This window comes from Acinonyx jubatus, chromosome D2 (assembly GCF_027475565.1).
Source record: "Acinonyx jubatus isolate Ajub_Pintada_27869175 chromosome D2, VMU_Ajub_asm_v1.0, whole genome shotgun sequence".
Taxonomy (NCBI): domain Eukaryota; kingdom Metazoa; phylum Chordata; class Mammalia; order Carnivora; family Felidae; genus Acinonyx; species Acinonyx jubatus.
Genome location: NC_069393.1, coordinates 79854338 through 79869955, shown reverse-complemented (window position 1 = coordinate 79869955; position 15618 = coordinate 79854338). Strand labels below are relative to the sequence as shown.

Here is a 15618-nt window from a genome sequence, read left to right as displayed (position 1 = left end):
CTCACTGGCTGTATATATTTGCATGTATTAAAAGCTGCTGCTCGAGGGTCTGGCTTCCAGTCCACCTGAAACTAGGTGCTAAATGAGATTCCTCCCCTTGGAACATGGACAGGTCTTGGCACATCGTCAATAGTGGGGACCTACTAAGAATAGTTGTAGACAATCACAAAGGCAATAAGTATAGACAATCACAAAGACAACCAAGAACTAGGGGAGGTCTAATGAGAAGGTTCATCACCTACACAGGGCCACTGTGTCAAGAGTGAGAGAGGTGGCTCTTTCACCTATCAGAAATAAAGCACAGAGGGGCACCTGGGTGGCTCAGCCAATTGAGCATCCAACTTCAGCTCAGGTCATTATCTCATGGGCTCACGAGTTCAAGCCCCACATAGAGCTCTGTGCTGACAGCTCAGATCCTGGAGGCTGCTTCAGATTCTGTGTCTCCCTCTCTCTCATCCCCTCCCCCATTCTCTCTCTCTCTCTCAAAAATAAATAAACATTAAAAAAAAGAAACAAAACACAGAGAGTCAAGCAAAATAAAGAAACAGAAATATGTTCCCAGTGAAAGAACAAGACAAGACCTCAGAAATGGAGGTATGGAGATAGGTAATCTACTTGATAAAGAATTCAAATAATGTTTCTAAAGATGCTCATTGAATTTAGGAGAACAGATGAACACAGTGAGAACTTCAACAAAGACATAAAAGACATGAGAAACTGCCAAACAGAAGTCACGGAGCTGAAGAATACAATAATGAACTGAAAAATGCTCTACAGGGGGTCAACAGCAGACTGGATGAAGTGAAAGAACAGACCAATGAGCTGGAATACAAAGCAATGGAATTCACCCAAAGAGAGTAACAAAAAGAAAAAAAGCATTAAAAAAATGAATATAACTTAAGAGAACTACGGGACAATACCAAGCAGTATAACATTTGCATTATAGCGATCCCAGAAGGAGAAGAGCACATAATTTGCATTATAGGGATCCCAGAAAGAGAAGAGAGAGAGAAAGAAGCAGAAAACTTATTTGAAGAAATAATGGCTGCACACTTCCCTAACCTAGGGAAAGAAACAGATATCCATGTCCAGGAAGCCCAGAGAGTTCCAAAGAAGATGAACTCAATGAGGTCCACACCAAGACACATTATAATTAAAGATGTCTGAAGTTAAAAAATCTTAAAAGTAGAAAGAAAAACACAAATTGTTATGTACAAGGGAAACCCCATAAGGCTATCAGCAGATTTCTCAGCAGAAACTTTGTAGGTTATTGTTCAAAAATCAAAGGAAAGATAAAGAGTTTTCTAGACCAGCAAAAGCTAAAGGATGTAAAGGAATTCATCACTACCAAACCAGCCTTAAAAGAAATATTAAAGGTACTTGGTTAAGCTTAAAAGAATTGGCAAGAAAACGCAAAAGTAAAAACCTCTCTGGTAAAGGTAAATACATAGTAAAGGTAGTGGGTTAATCACTTATAAAGCAATTCTTATGGTTAAAAGACAAAAGTACTAAAATTAACTGAAACCATAATTAGTTGAGGGATACATAAAATAAAAAGATGTGAAATGTGACATCAAAAACATAAAATAGGAGGGGGGAGAAAAATGTAGAGTTTTGGAAAGTGTTCAAATTTAAGTTGTTATTAACTTAAAACAGGCCATTGTATACAAAAGGTGATATATGTGAACCTCACAATAACCACAAAGTAAAAACTTCTAGTAAATACACAAAAGAAAATGAGAAATGGATGTAAATGTAGTACTAAAGAAACTCATCCAACCACAAGAGAACGGAGAAAAAGAAGGAAGAAACAGGAATCGCAAAAGCACCCAGAAAACAATTAACAAGATGCCAAAAAAATACATACCTTTAAATAATTGCTTTTAAGTGTAAATGGACTAAATTCTTCAATCAAAAGACAGAGTGGCTGAATGGATAAAAGAACAAGACACATCTGTATACAGCCTACAAGAGACTCACCTCAGAGTAAGGACACACAAACACTAAAAGGGAAGGGCTGGAAAAAGATATTCCATGCAAATGGAAACAGAAAGCTATTATAGCTATACTTAGATGAAATAGACTTTAAGCCAAAGACTATAATAAAAGACAAAGATAAGCATTACATAATAATAAAGGGATCAATCCAGAAATAAGATATAATATTTATAAATAAATATGCATCCAACATAGAAGCACCAATATAAACAAAGCAAATATTAACAGATCTAAAGGTAGAAGTTGACAGTAATACAATAATAATTGGGGACTTTAACACCCTGCTTACATCAATAGATAGATCACCCAGACAGAAAATCAGTAAGAAAACATTGACCCTAAATGACACATTAGACCCGATGGACTTAATAGTTAGATGCAGAATATTCTGTCCAAAAGCAGCAGAATACACATTCTTTTCAAATGCACATGGAACAGTCTCCAGAACAGACCACACGTTAGACCACCAAACAAATCTCAGAAAGTTCAAGAAGTTTGAAATCGTGTCAAGCATCTTTTCCAACCACAGTGGTATGAAACTAGAGGTCAAATACAAGAGGAAAACTAAAAACTAAAAATATGTAGAGATTAAACAACATGATACCGAGAAAACTACTTGGTCATAGAAAAAATTAAAAAGTTCCTAGTGGTAAATGACAACAGAAATATGACGTATCAAAATCCATGGGATGTAGCAAAAGTAGAGGGAAGTTCATAGCAACACATCCTACCATAAGAAACAAGAAAATCCCAAATAAACTATTTAACTTTACACCTGAAGGAGCTAGAAAAAGAAGAACAAATGAAGCCCAACGTTAGTAGAAGGAAGTAAATAATTAAGGTCAGAGTGGAAATAAATGAAAAAACTAAAAGACAATCAAAAAGATCAATGAAACTAGACCTGGTTCTTTGGAAAGATTGAGAAAATGGACAAATCTTTAGCTGGACTCACCAAGAAAAAAGAGACAGGGCTCAGATAAATAAAATCAGAAATGAAAGAGAAAAGTTACAGCCAATACCACAGAAACACAAAGGATCAAAAGAGACCATTCTATAATTATATGCCAACACTGAACAACCTAGAAGAAATGGATAGATTCCTATAAACTTAAATAATCTTCCAAGACTGAATCATGAAGAAATAGAAAATACGAGTAGACCAATTACTAGTAAGGAGATTGAATCAGTAATCAAAAATCTCCCAACAAACTAAAGTCCAGGACCAGATGGCTTCAGTGGGTGAATTTTATGAAACCTTTAAAGAAGATTTAATACCTATCCTTCTCAAACTTTTCCAATCAAAGAGGAGGCAACGCCCCCAAACTCACCGTATGAGCCCAGCATTACCCTGAAACCAAAACCTGAGGACACCACCATCAAAAAAAAAAAAAAAAAAAATTATTGGCCAATACACCGGATGAACATAGATACAAAAGTACTCAATAAAATATCTTCAAACCAAATTCAATGATACATTAAAAGGATGGTACATCATAACCAAGAGGGATTTGTCCCGAGGATGCAAGGATGGCTCAACAGCTACAAATCAATCAGTGGGATATGCCACATAAACAAAATGAAAGATAAAAATCATATGATCAAGTCAGTGACTATTATCAAAAAGACAAGAAATAATAAGTGTTGGCAAGGATGTGGAAATAAAGAGAACCCTTGTCCACTGATGGTGGGAATGGATATTGGTTCAGTCACTGTGGAAAACCATATGAATTCCTCAAAAAATTAAAAATAGAATTATCATACGATCCAGTAATTCCACTACTGGGTATCTACCTGAAGAAAACGGGTACCTTAATGTGAAAAGAAATACTCAGCCTTACGTTCATTGCAGCATTATTTACAATGGCCACGATATGGAAACAACCGAAGTGCCCATCAACAGATGAATGGATAAAGAAGATGTGGCATACATATTCAATGGAATATTATTCATCTATAAAAAAAATAAATGAAAATCTTGCCATTTTGTGACAGCATGGACAGGCCTTGAGTTAAGTGAAACAAATCACCCAGAGAAAGACAAATACCGCATGCTTTCCCTCGTATGAAGAATCTAAAAAAAACAAAACAAAACAAAGCCCAGACTCATAGACACAGAGAACAGATTGGTGGTTGCCAGAGGAGAAATGGGGTTTGGGGGGGGGGGCGCGCAAAGTGAATGAAGGGGATCAAGAAATACAGACGTCCGGTTATAAAATAAATAAGTCATGGAGGCAGAATGTACAGAATGGGGAATATAATCAATAATATTAACTCTGGCGACTTAACGGTGATCATTTCACATGCAAATATGAAATCATTATGTTGTATGCCTGAAACTAATGCCAATGACCCCTCAAAAAAAATGAGATAGATAAATGGGCTCGTGAAAATGTATAAACTGTGAATTGGTAAAGAAATGACAGGCAACACGAAAGCTATTTTTTATTTGAGTAAAGCATTTGTGGTCGATTTGGTAGCGTTTGTTTCTGAATCCCTAGGAAGCAGAGGGACAAGTAGCAAGCATGATGAATCGGCTGACAAGGGCTTTTCTCCCTTGTCCCTGTGTGAAATGATGGAACATTTCCCATTGCCAGTCTAATTTCCCAAGGAATTGGAGTATGCATGGAATAAAGGCTGAGGTCTCTCAGGAGAGTCAGAAATCCTTGTGAGGGTGAACGCGGGAAGACGGGAAGACTAGGCTGGCTAGTGAGTGTTCTGCCTCCGTCACTGTAGGTGTGAAATTGTAGCTTCTCAACAGCCTCTGCCTTCACTGACTGTTCCTGAAACTTGAAGTCGCTACCATGACGCCTGTCTTCTTTATGGTTAGAAAACAACCCAAAAATGCGAGCCGAGAGCTCCCAAATGGAAGCTTCAGGGGAGTGTCGAGGTCAGCACATGGGACAGACCCACCGCAGGGCTGTAGCCTGTAGGACACCAGCCCATTCCGTGGCCGGGACCCTAGGAACAGCACTTTGCCTGGAAGAGACTTCATAAGCCTGTGTGCTGAGCACTTGCTGTGAATGGGGCTGTCCTCAGCTCTCCCCCTAAAAACACAGTGGGACAAACGCTAGCCTTGTCCGCATTTTCAGATGAGGACGCAGACTCACAGAGGCTTATGGGATTTGCACAAGGACACACAGGCCTGGGGCCCCTCCTTATGAACCGGCCAATTCAATTTCTTATAAGACTTGGCTGGCAAATTATCCTGAATGCAGTGTTTTTTGTTTTGTTGTGTTGTGTTGTGTTGTTTTTTTGTTTTTTAAGAGGGAGACTGCTGCGCTACAGAGATTTCCAAACCTGGCATCCTCTCTACAAACTAAAGCTTTGTGCAGAAACCCAGAATATACAATCCGTAATCCTGGGGGCTAGGAGCCTGTGAGCCATCCCTGTAACTGAGTGCCCCCCCCCAACTTAGTTGAAAGAATAGCACTGCCCACAAGTCCGCATGACGCGGCTGTGTGCAGGTGCTGGGTTAGCCAGCATCCCAGCTCAAAAGAGGCTGAACGCGGCTGCTGAGGATCTTGAGAGAGAGCCCTCTCTTAGAGGAGGGGACATCTGCTGGACGGTGGGGTGTCCACTGGGTCGCCCAGGACAAGATGACCTCTTGAGACCCTGTCTGGCCTTCTGGCTCTGAGGATCTCTATGTGTTCTGTAATTCAGAAATAAACACTGACGTGGGGGAGAGTAAAGATGCCACCACTTCTCACATTTGCTTGGCGACAGTGTCGGTGATCGGGTACCTCTTTAACCTGGTAGGGTTTCGTAGCACCTGGCTCAGCCCACGTGCTCGGTGGGATCTCCCTGGCGAAGGGCGAGGTTCCAGGTCTTCGAATCTCAGACCTGCCCCCCCTTCCCCGTCCCCCGCGATGGATTTTGGCACCTGTCTCTCTGCTCGCATTGGGTATGAACAATGAGCAGCCACTCGTAGCCAAATTCCTTTTCCGCCAGTGAGAGAGAAAAGACAGATGGCGAGAGTTTATTTCAGGTATTTTAACCTTGTCCACATGTGGTAACGTTATAAAAAGAGTGGAAACGGGCGTATGTTAAAATCGCCCACGAGCCAAGAACCTGAGCATAATAATTGTTATTTTATCTGCCCCTTTCAGAGCTTCTATAGAAATGTGTTGCGTCGTCCTATCTTTTAGTCTTCGGCTTGGTCTCCGCCGTGGCTTGCAGACCTCCTGCTCGATATGGTTTATTACCATGGCAAATTCCAGAATTATCAAGCTCCTGTCGCTCCATTTGTTCGCCTTATCTCCAATTCCCCATGGCCCAGTTCTGACAGATATGATCCAGGTCCGTTCCCATCGATTAACCAAGTCAGCGCAAAACCCCTATTTCTGATTTGCCTGTAAACTGACAAGAACGCTCCAGTTACCCAGAGCTGTCTGGTAATAGCGGCAGGAAGGAGAGTCCACCGAAAAACGTTTTGTTAATAGGTGGGGTTAATTGACACATCGAGCCTGTTACATTGATGGTTTAACTGATATTTGCTGATTATCTCCTGGAACCCAGAGCTGCGTGAGAAAGGATGACTCTGGAAATCTCAAGTGTCTGTTTCTATCATAAGCTCTTGTATTTGACCAAGGCTGTAAGGATTTTTCACCAGACTCCTCTGAGTTGTTAAAATATAATACCATAGTACCACTTACAATTGGATTTATGGACACTCCTTTTCTCTATAAAACGTGGACAATGTCATCCCGGCCATCACATCTGGACTGATAAATCTTTTGGAGGCTTGCGGCAATGGGTTTGCTTTTCGTCTTTTTCTTTCTCACTCAGGGCCAACCCCAAACAGGCTGAGTCCTTTGGGTGGTACAATTGTGGAGGAAAGTGCATGGGTTCTAGAGTTTTCCAGACCTCGCTACCACATCCTAGCCCTGTGACGTCTACATTTCACTTGCCTCACCTGTAAATTTGTGATAACATTTCCATGCACGATTGAGGGGGTTGAATATGATGTCTATAAAGCGTGAGGCTCAAGGCCAGGCCTGGAGCAGGCATGTAGTTGATGGAAGGTGTTGATAGCAATATTTACGGCGAATATCTCAATTACTCGCTTTTCTTCATCACCCCCCACGTCTCCGCTGATCCTCATTCGGCGGATGCCATCATCCTAGTGACACCTGGGAAATAGGATAGAACAGGACATACTCCCTTTAGAGGATTTATATCCGGGGTTGGATTTATGTCCAGTCAAACGTCGGATAAGGGTGTTGTTGGAACAGACGGCAAACAAGCTGATCCAGACCCAGGGCTATGGGGTGAATGAACGATGTCTACAGCAAGGCACCCCATTTGCCCAGTGGCCTTCGTGCCCCCTGCCCATCGCCCCTGCTCCTGGACCCTTTCATGAAGCCTGAGAGTTTTCTCATGTGCTCTGCCTTGGCAGAACAAAGCACCAAGATGCACATAGTGTGTCAGAAGAGCACACAGTCAGGGGGACTATGTGTCCAGGTTTGCCTGCAACGGTCCGGTTTATGCATATAGTCAGGTCATGTTTACTAATGATAGTCCTTTGCGCTCTTGTGGGTGTCTCAAATTGGATGGCGGTTACCCTAACCATACGGATACCCCAACAATTGACTCTGCTTTGGTTATTGGCAATGACTGATGATTATGATCATAATAATGTTGCTAAACCCAAAAAGGTCCTTTTGTATTATGCTTCCATGCAATGAAAAGCTTCTAATTTTTCTTATTAGAAAATATGGTGATTTGCGTGGATCAAAAAATGTGTCAAAGACATAAGCTTTTGCTATTTTCCTAGGATAGCTTTGTAGATTGGGGGCATTGGGTTTTCTTCCTGTAGAAAGCAATGGGACTAATTATTTTTTCTTAGGAAGCTATGCAGTCTTCTGGGTAAAATTTAGTCTGTCTTTTCAAAGATCACATGCATTTAATTTTTAGATTTTTATTTATTTTAGAGAGAGAGAGTGCGTGCATGCACACATAAGCAGGGGAGAGGGCCAGAGGGGCGGGGGGGGGGGGGGAGAGAAAGAGAGAGAGAGAGAGAGAGAGAGAGAGAGAGAGAATCCTAAGCAGGCTCCACACTCAGCACAGAGCCTGTTGTGGGACTCAACCCCACGACCCTGGGATTGTGACCTGAGCTGAAATCAAGAGTTGGACACTTAAGCTACTAAAGCCACCCAGAAAGATGTATTTAGGACATTCATTAGGTACGTAACATGTAGCCTTTGATAGCCGTTATCAGAAATCTGCAATCTTCTTCATTCTTCTCTGTTGTAAAAGATACTGTTACTTAACTGTCATTATTTTATTAATTAAGCTCCCCTCAGGTACAAAGATTTGTTTGCCAGCATCTCTGATTCTTGAGCTCAGAGTCTGAAAAGAGAGCCCCAGGAGAACAGGAGAAACACAAATCTTCTCCCTCATGTTACACTGCATTTCAGGTGCCAACACAGTGGATGGGAACTTACAGGGAGACGGCAGGCTCGAATCTGCAGGGTGTGGATGTGGATGAGACCCAGAACTCCTCTGGGGGCATCTCGAGGTTCATCTTTCAAAATCTGGAATTCTCTCTCTGGCCCAAGGCAGTGCCCTCTGGCCTCCTGCCAGGGTCATCCTGGCGGCCCGGCTGGCTTCCAGGAAGGGAGGGAGGCTGCCTCCCCAACCCACGGAGCCCTCTGGTTTTTTGATACACGTTCAGCATTCCGAATGGTCGAAACGAAAGGCCTGGTTAATAAAGGACGCGCCCGAAGTAACAGTTGCAGCGATGCGATACCTTTCACATTACGGTAGAAAGAGGAGATTTATAATCCTGGCGGATAACCCCTTTTCCTGGAGCCGCTCAGGCCTAACGGTTTCTTGAGGCTGAAGCAAAAGGCCCACCACGAGCTGTGATTTATGCAGCCAGCGCTGACGGAACGCATCTTGTCAGAGGCGAGGCTGTGTAAGAGCTGGGACACCGTGACTCAGCCTCATCAAGCTGACTTGTGCCTGCGTAGAGTTTGCGTTTTCGTCTTCGTGGGAATCCTTCTAACTTCTGAGTGGGATTTACCACTTCAGGAAAGGCCGCCTTGTCCTCGTTGGGAGGAGACAAGCCTCGGCTCCCCAGTCCCGCCCGATGTTTCACACGGGATCGGTGCTGGAACACTGGTGGGGGTGGGGCGTGGGGGGTGGAGTGAGGACTGGAATTTTCTGCGGGACGGATGAAGACATGTCTGCCCAGGAGTCATCAGTGTGTGATTGGGGGTGGGGTGCCGCTCTGTTCTCTCTAATCATCCAAACTATTTAAATTTTTTTAAAAAAGTAATATTTGTTTGTGAAAGAGAGAGAGGCAGAGTGTGAGCAAGAGAGGGGCAGAGAGAGAGGGAGACACAGAATTTGAAGCAGACTCCAGGCTGCAAGCTGCCAGCACAGAGCCCCATGCGGGGCTTGAACTCATGAACTGTGAGATTATGACCTGAGCTGAAGTCAGACGCTTAACGGACTGAGCCACCCAGGCACCTCTAAATTGTTGTTAATGTCTATTTATTTTTAAGAGAGAGAGAGAGAGAGAGAGAGAAAGAGTGTGAGCGGGGGAGGGGCAGAGAGAGAGGGAGACACAGAATCCGAAGCAGGCTCCAGGCTCTGAGGCATCAGCACAGAGCCCGACGCAGGGTTCGAACTCATGGACCGTGGGATCATGACCTGAGCCGAAGTCAGACACTTAACTGACTGAGCCACCCAGGAGCCCTTATAATCATCCAAACTGTTTAAAAGAACAGGCTGTGAGCAAATATTTTTAGCACCAAACAGCAGAGCAAGCATGGGAAGGGGACAACAAAAGGCTGAAATAGAATGATCTGGGGGATGTGGTCATTGCTGCCGCCTGCAGGTGGGGTCCCTTCTGGGCAAGGCTGCCCAGAACTGGTGTTCTGACGACCAGTAGAGGGAGGGTGTTAGGCAGAAAAGCAGGGCAGCTCGTGAGCCCTCACCGGTCAGAAGATGCTTGTGTTCTTGGAGGCCCTGGCCCTTGGGTGACACACCCAACCTGTACTGTTTACACAAGCACTTTAGACCTTTGTCATGCGCTTGAGTTCCATGCCTGAGCTGAGTCCTCTCTTTGGCCCGTTTAGTCCCAACCCCGCCAGGGACAGCATGGCACGGTGCCTGCCAATGGGGGACCTTCCGCTGGCTCCGTCCTACTCAACCTGCTGCTGTGGGCTGCGAACCGGTCCTTCCCCAACACTGGGACCTTCGTCCTGCTCTCTCCCTTGTGATTGCCGTGCAGTCCCAAAACCTAAGCCCCTCAGTCAATCGCTTCACTGAACCTGAACTGAACTGCACACCCCTCAAGGGGGAGGCCCTGTCCTGAGATCTCCCCCACGTGTGTAGCATAGATTGAAACCCAGAGTCAACAGGAGAAGGGGAGAGGCGATCAGAGCCAGGGAGGGAGCCGGAGGAACACTGCGGGACTGTCCCCGAGCCAGAGATTCAAAAGCGCCCTTCACCCTCCAGCCAGCGGGGCCCATGGCTATGGCTGGTGGCATCCCTGTGTCCCTCTGGGGAGGCGGAGGCCCAGAAAGGGGAAGGCACTTACCCAGGTTGGACAGCCACATCTGCCGGCAGCCGGGCGATGTTCAGATGCAGGTGGCCTGTGCCCGAGCTGGGAGCCACGTGGTCCCTCACAGAAGGCGCTGGTGGGAAAGGTAAGGTCAGGAGACGCGTGAGGCTGGCCTGCACTGGCCTGTTCAGAAGGTCAAGGCATGTCTGGCTAGACAGATGGAGAGGAGTCAGACAAGCCAGGGGACCTCTACAGGTGGATTCAGGAGTTTGGACCTGGTACCATGGGACAGGAGATAGAGACAAGGGTTTTGAGCAGGAAAATGGCCCAGTAGAGGGTTTCAGGAGAAGTCGCTCAGGCAGACAGGAGTTGGCAGTGAGGGGAAGGGGTAGGAAAGTGTGGGCCGGCTGAAGAGCGATGGCCTCACCCATGCGGTGGCCACAGAAAGTGGCTCACAGCCCGTGGTGGGACTGAGGGCACCGGTCCTGGGAGTTGGCTGATCCAGGGGCCTCTGCGTGGCCACCTGCATTCAAGTAGGAGTCCAAGTTGAATCATTGTGAACATCAGATACTCATCTCAAAAATATTTGCTCCTGTCAGGGGCCCTGTTGCTTCCTTTTTTAAAAACATAAGGCTTTTCATTTAAGTCAGAAATGCCCACAGTAAAAAGAAACTCGTTCCAAAAAGGGTGTTGGGAATAACTGTATCTTCTTCTGACCACCTCCTCCCAGACCCTCCAGAACGTTCTCTCAGAGGCAACCCCTGTTTGCAGCCCCTCGTAAACATTTCCAGAGAGACTCCATGCGTCTGTTAACACGTCTGTGTGTGGGGACGAGAAGAGCTTGAAATACTTGCGGTGTTTACGTCAGGCAGCGGCATTCTAAGTGCTTTGCAAACGTCTTCTCGAAAAAACAGCTCTTAGCAACCCTAAGAGAGGAACTGTTACTGTCCCCCCTTTTTACACATGGGGAAACGGAGGAGGCAGTGACTTCCCTGAGTCGCGCAGCTGCTGGAGGGCAGAGCAGAGAAGGGACTGCCCGCTGCTGGTCCCTTGGCATCTGGCCCCCTGTACTTACCTGCTGGCGGTCACCCTGTGATCAGCCACGCGATTGTGCTTGTGTTTTTAGTGCTGTGTGGCACGCCACGGGCTGGATGAACTCAAATTCCCCCAGCCAGCTTCCTTTTATTATTGATGGGCATGTAGGTTGTTTCCAGTCTTCTGATTTCATCATATTTTCGCAGTGATTCATTGGGTCAAGTCATAAATTTGGACTTTTGTAGTCGCTGCGTTATTTTCTCAAGCGTCGTAACGAGATGTTTGTTAAGCTGCTTACCACTGAACCGAACAGTCACCTCAGTGCAGAAAGCTGGTTTTTGGAAGAAGGAACCTGCTCTAAATTGCTTTTACTATATCCACGGAAAGTAGAGGCAACAGATGGTCTCTCCTTTGAGCGGAAAGCCAGCAAGAGTTCCTGCTGGTGTTTTGGCAGGGCAACTTTTAAGAACATTGTCGAGACGCCCTCGTGGGCTCTGCATCCATCCGAGTGCTTTTGGTGTCCTGGGAGCTTTTCAAAATATAGATTACCAATCATAACCATAATTAGTGTTTGTCACATGGAGATTTAATATTAAGAACAAATATTCAGTTTTGTGTTGGTGGGTAATTTAGCCCATGCATATTTTTATACTCAGCAATTATTTTTCAACCCTCAGAGAAAAATGTTTGAGTGTAATCAGTAGGCAGCTTATTTATTTATTGGGCAACATGCAGCATATTATTCCACAAAGTCCTGTTGAAGCAAATGTTTCATCAATTATTGGCTGTTGTTTTGCTTTGTTTTGTTTTCCTGCCCGTGTGCCTGAAACACTCACTTAAGAATCTGTGATGTTTGGGGCGCCTGGGTGCTCAGCTGGTTAAGCGTCCAACTTCAGCTCAGGTCATGGTCTTAGGATTTGTGAGTTCAAGCCCCACGTAGGACTCTGTGCTGACAGCTCAGAGCCTGGAACCGGCTTCGGATTCTGTCTCTCCCTCTCTCTCTGCTCTTCCTCCACTCGCGCTCTGTCTCTCTGTCTCTCAAAAATAAAAAAACAAACATTAAAAAACTTAAAAAAAAAAAAGAATCTGTGATATTCAACTAATTCCCCCTGGCCACCTCATCTGGGCATCATCTCTGAAATTCCCTAGTCTGAAATTGGATAAAGGAGTGTGTTCTTTTTCAAGGACAAAGCACGTATATATCACATCATATCCAATCTAAGATACTGTCAAATGGCAAAGAATAACCCATGGCATTTTACTGTTTATAAAATTCTGACTTATAATACCATTACCAGAACACAAGAGTTTCTGTTTGTAGTATATCTTTGAGCTTAGCCTGCCTCTAAAATAATGGATATATGCCTTCCACAAGTATTTATTGAGCACCTATTATCTGCCAATGTGCTAGACAATTGCAGGGGGGAAAAGGTAAGACCTGAAATCTTGTAGAGCTTTGAGGGGCTCTGAGGTTGGGGGATGAGAGTTGGCATGGGTTGTAAAAAAAAAAAAAAAAAAAGATCTCTCCCTGCACTAAAATACCACTCACCTGTGTACTGTAAAGAGGTGAATTTTATGGTGTGTGAGTTTATATTTTAATAATGCTGTTATTTAAAAAAAAATCCCTCTGGGTTCTTAAGGGAAAATACACAGGAAGCAGATGGTAGGACTGACCCCAGAGACCCAAATACATTTGTAAGTATTTGGTCATGACCGAAGAAAAAAAGCCCGTTGCCTGATATCGCAATAAAATTGAAAAGAATCAATCTCTCCGTAATCAAGACCACAGTTCAGTTCAGAAGGCCCCCAATGCTTATGTTTTGGAGATCGGTATATCAGTCCCTGAGGTGGATACAGTTAGATCAGCAAAACTAGCCTGGGACCGAGCAAGACACCAAGGAAACCCAGATTTTTTCATATGTAGGGGAAGCGAATATATTGGCCCAAACAGCAAATGAACCCCCCTCCCAAAAAAGAGAGAGTGAGAAGAGCTGCCACATAACTTTCCATCATTAATTTTATTTTCTTTTGGGGATTGTTACCGAAAGATAAACTAATGCTTGATCAAGACAAGTATACCTTAATTTTGCACACATGCATCCAGAACACGCCTCTTATTCCTCAGTTCAAGGTGAGGCTGGTAGAATTTAGTCACCCGGAAAATGCAGCATCCTGACCATTATTAGAACGAATCGCTTTTTCAAAATTCTAATTAACGAGCCCAAAGCTGTGTTACGTTGATGCTGACACCATATTCTCAGACTAAATTTTCACAGCTGTGTGTGAAAAAAAAAATTCAAGTCTGTGGAGGAGAGAATCCTCGTTTGGAAGGTAAGAATCCGAGCCTGAATCCTCATCAACAGCCCGGTGCTGGCCATCGTGATACGTAGCCAGGCTCTTGAGCTGCATCAGGGTGGGGTTGGGAGCACATGGGAGCCAACGTCCATCTCCTAGGGACACAGGCAAAGCCCCAGATAACTCCTGTTCCTTTTCTGTCTCCTGAATTCTGCATTGCACATTGGACTTCACAACTGCTCCAGCCCGAGAGTGTTATTTGGGTTAGTTTGTTTCAAATAACAGAAAACCTGACTCAAAATAGCTTGTGTGCAAAGCGTGTTCCTCAGCTCACATGGCCTCCCTGGCTCCGTACCTCCCTCTCTGGGAGCTCCATCATGTGCGTGCACCTGGCCACAGAAAGCATGGAGGGCTGTTGGCAGGTCCGGGGTCATGTGGTCTCAGATCCCTTCTCCTTTGAGAATGTCAGCTCTCTTTCACAGTCTCTGTGACAATCGGTGGGGAATCCGCCCCTTGAGGACCCTCACTGAGCCCAGGACAGTGGGGTGTTCTGCACATCTAGCCTGGGGAACTTGCCCTGGGTTAGGTGTGCATGTACCCCTATATGGTCCCTCAACCCTTGCCTAGAAGATAAGCTAACCACTCGTCTCACCCTGCGAAGAGGGGTGGAGAGGAAGTAAGACCACAGCAAGAGTCCCCCTCCCCCTGATCTGTGAAGGGAGCTTGGGAGGAAACGTACTTCCTGAAGGTTTGGATGCAGTGACCTGATGTCACGGGGGTAGACTCTCTCCCTCTGGCCAGGGTGCCTTCTGGGGAATCCGCTCCACCCCCATTCTGTCCAAACGTCTCCTTGGGCAGCCCCATGTGGTTGCAAATGGCGGCCTCAGCTTCATGTCTCCCATTGTGATACCACAGCCCCCCAACAGGGGGGAGAAAGTGCCTCAAGATCCACTGTTGGTGGAGTGGACTCCACAAAACCATACTGACTGAGAGTGGGAAAACGGTAGTGACCCACTGGCGGAAAACAGGGGCCAGAGTACCTTGTGCCTGGAAGTCATCCACAAACGCCCGCTGTAACCTTCCCGTGAGCCCCCAGGCTGTCTGACCTCTCGTGGCTTTCCTCCCTCCCTGTCAACCTACCCCTGATGTTCAGAAAAGCTCTAGCTCTGGATCAACCCCGCCTCCCAAAGCGCAGAGTTAACTAACGGAGAGAAATCATTCTTCCTCGTACCGATGTCCACATGTCGCCCCTGGTGTCCTTCGTGTCCTAGCCATCATTGCCCACACAGTCATTTTTAATGTGCACCTCCTCCATCATCCTCTTCGCCGGACTCATTTATTCAGCCTTTAAGAGAGACCCGCCCTATACATCCTGTCACCAGAACACCTTCCAGGATGTTCTCCCTCATGCCCCTCCCTCCCCCGTCACACTTCGCTCTTTCTCGTCTAGCATGTGGCATGCCGTGTGGTCATTGCCTTAATATTAGACAGGGACCTGCCAGGGGCAGGTGCGAGGTGACTCAGTGGGGCTGGCACCCAGGAGCGGGAGGAAGGAACGGGCTCCCTTTCTTGGGCGAGGACTGGAGGATAAAAGGCAAGATTGTTTGTAGAGCACCAGCACAGCCCTGATTCTGAGGAAAGCGTCAGTCAGCATCAGCTGCTGTCATGTCAGCTCTGTCATGTGCTGTTTCTGGAAGGATGAAATGGAGTTCACCAGGCACAGATGAAGGGAAAGACCTTCCCCACAGCAGGTCAGCCCGGGAGGAGGCCAGCAGGCA

The 15618-nt window shown here is 45.6% G+C and overlaps 1 protein-coding gene across 2 annotated transcripts in view; it reads left to right on the top strand.

The window, feature by feature from the left end:
* ADAM12 (ADAM metallopeptidase domain 12) overlaps positions 1-15618 on the top strand; it is a 341670-nt gene that overhangs the window by 138585 nt on the left and 187467 nt on the right. The window lies entirely within an intron of this gene.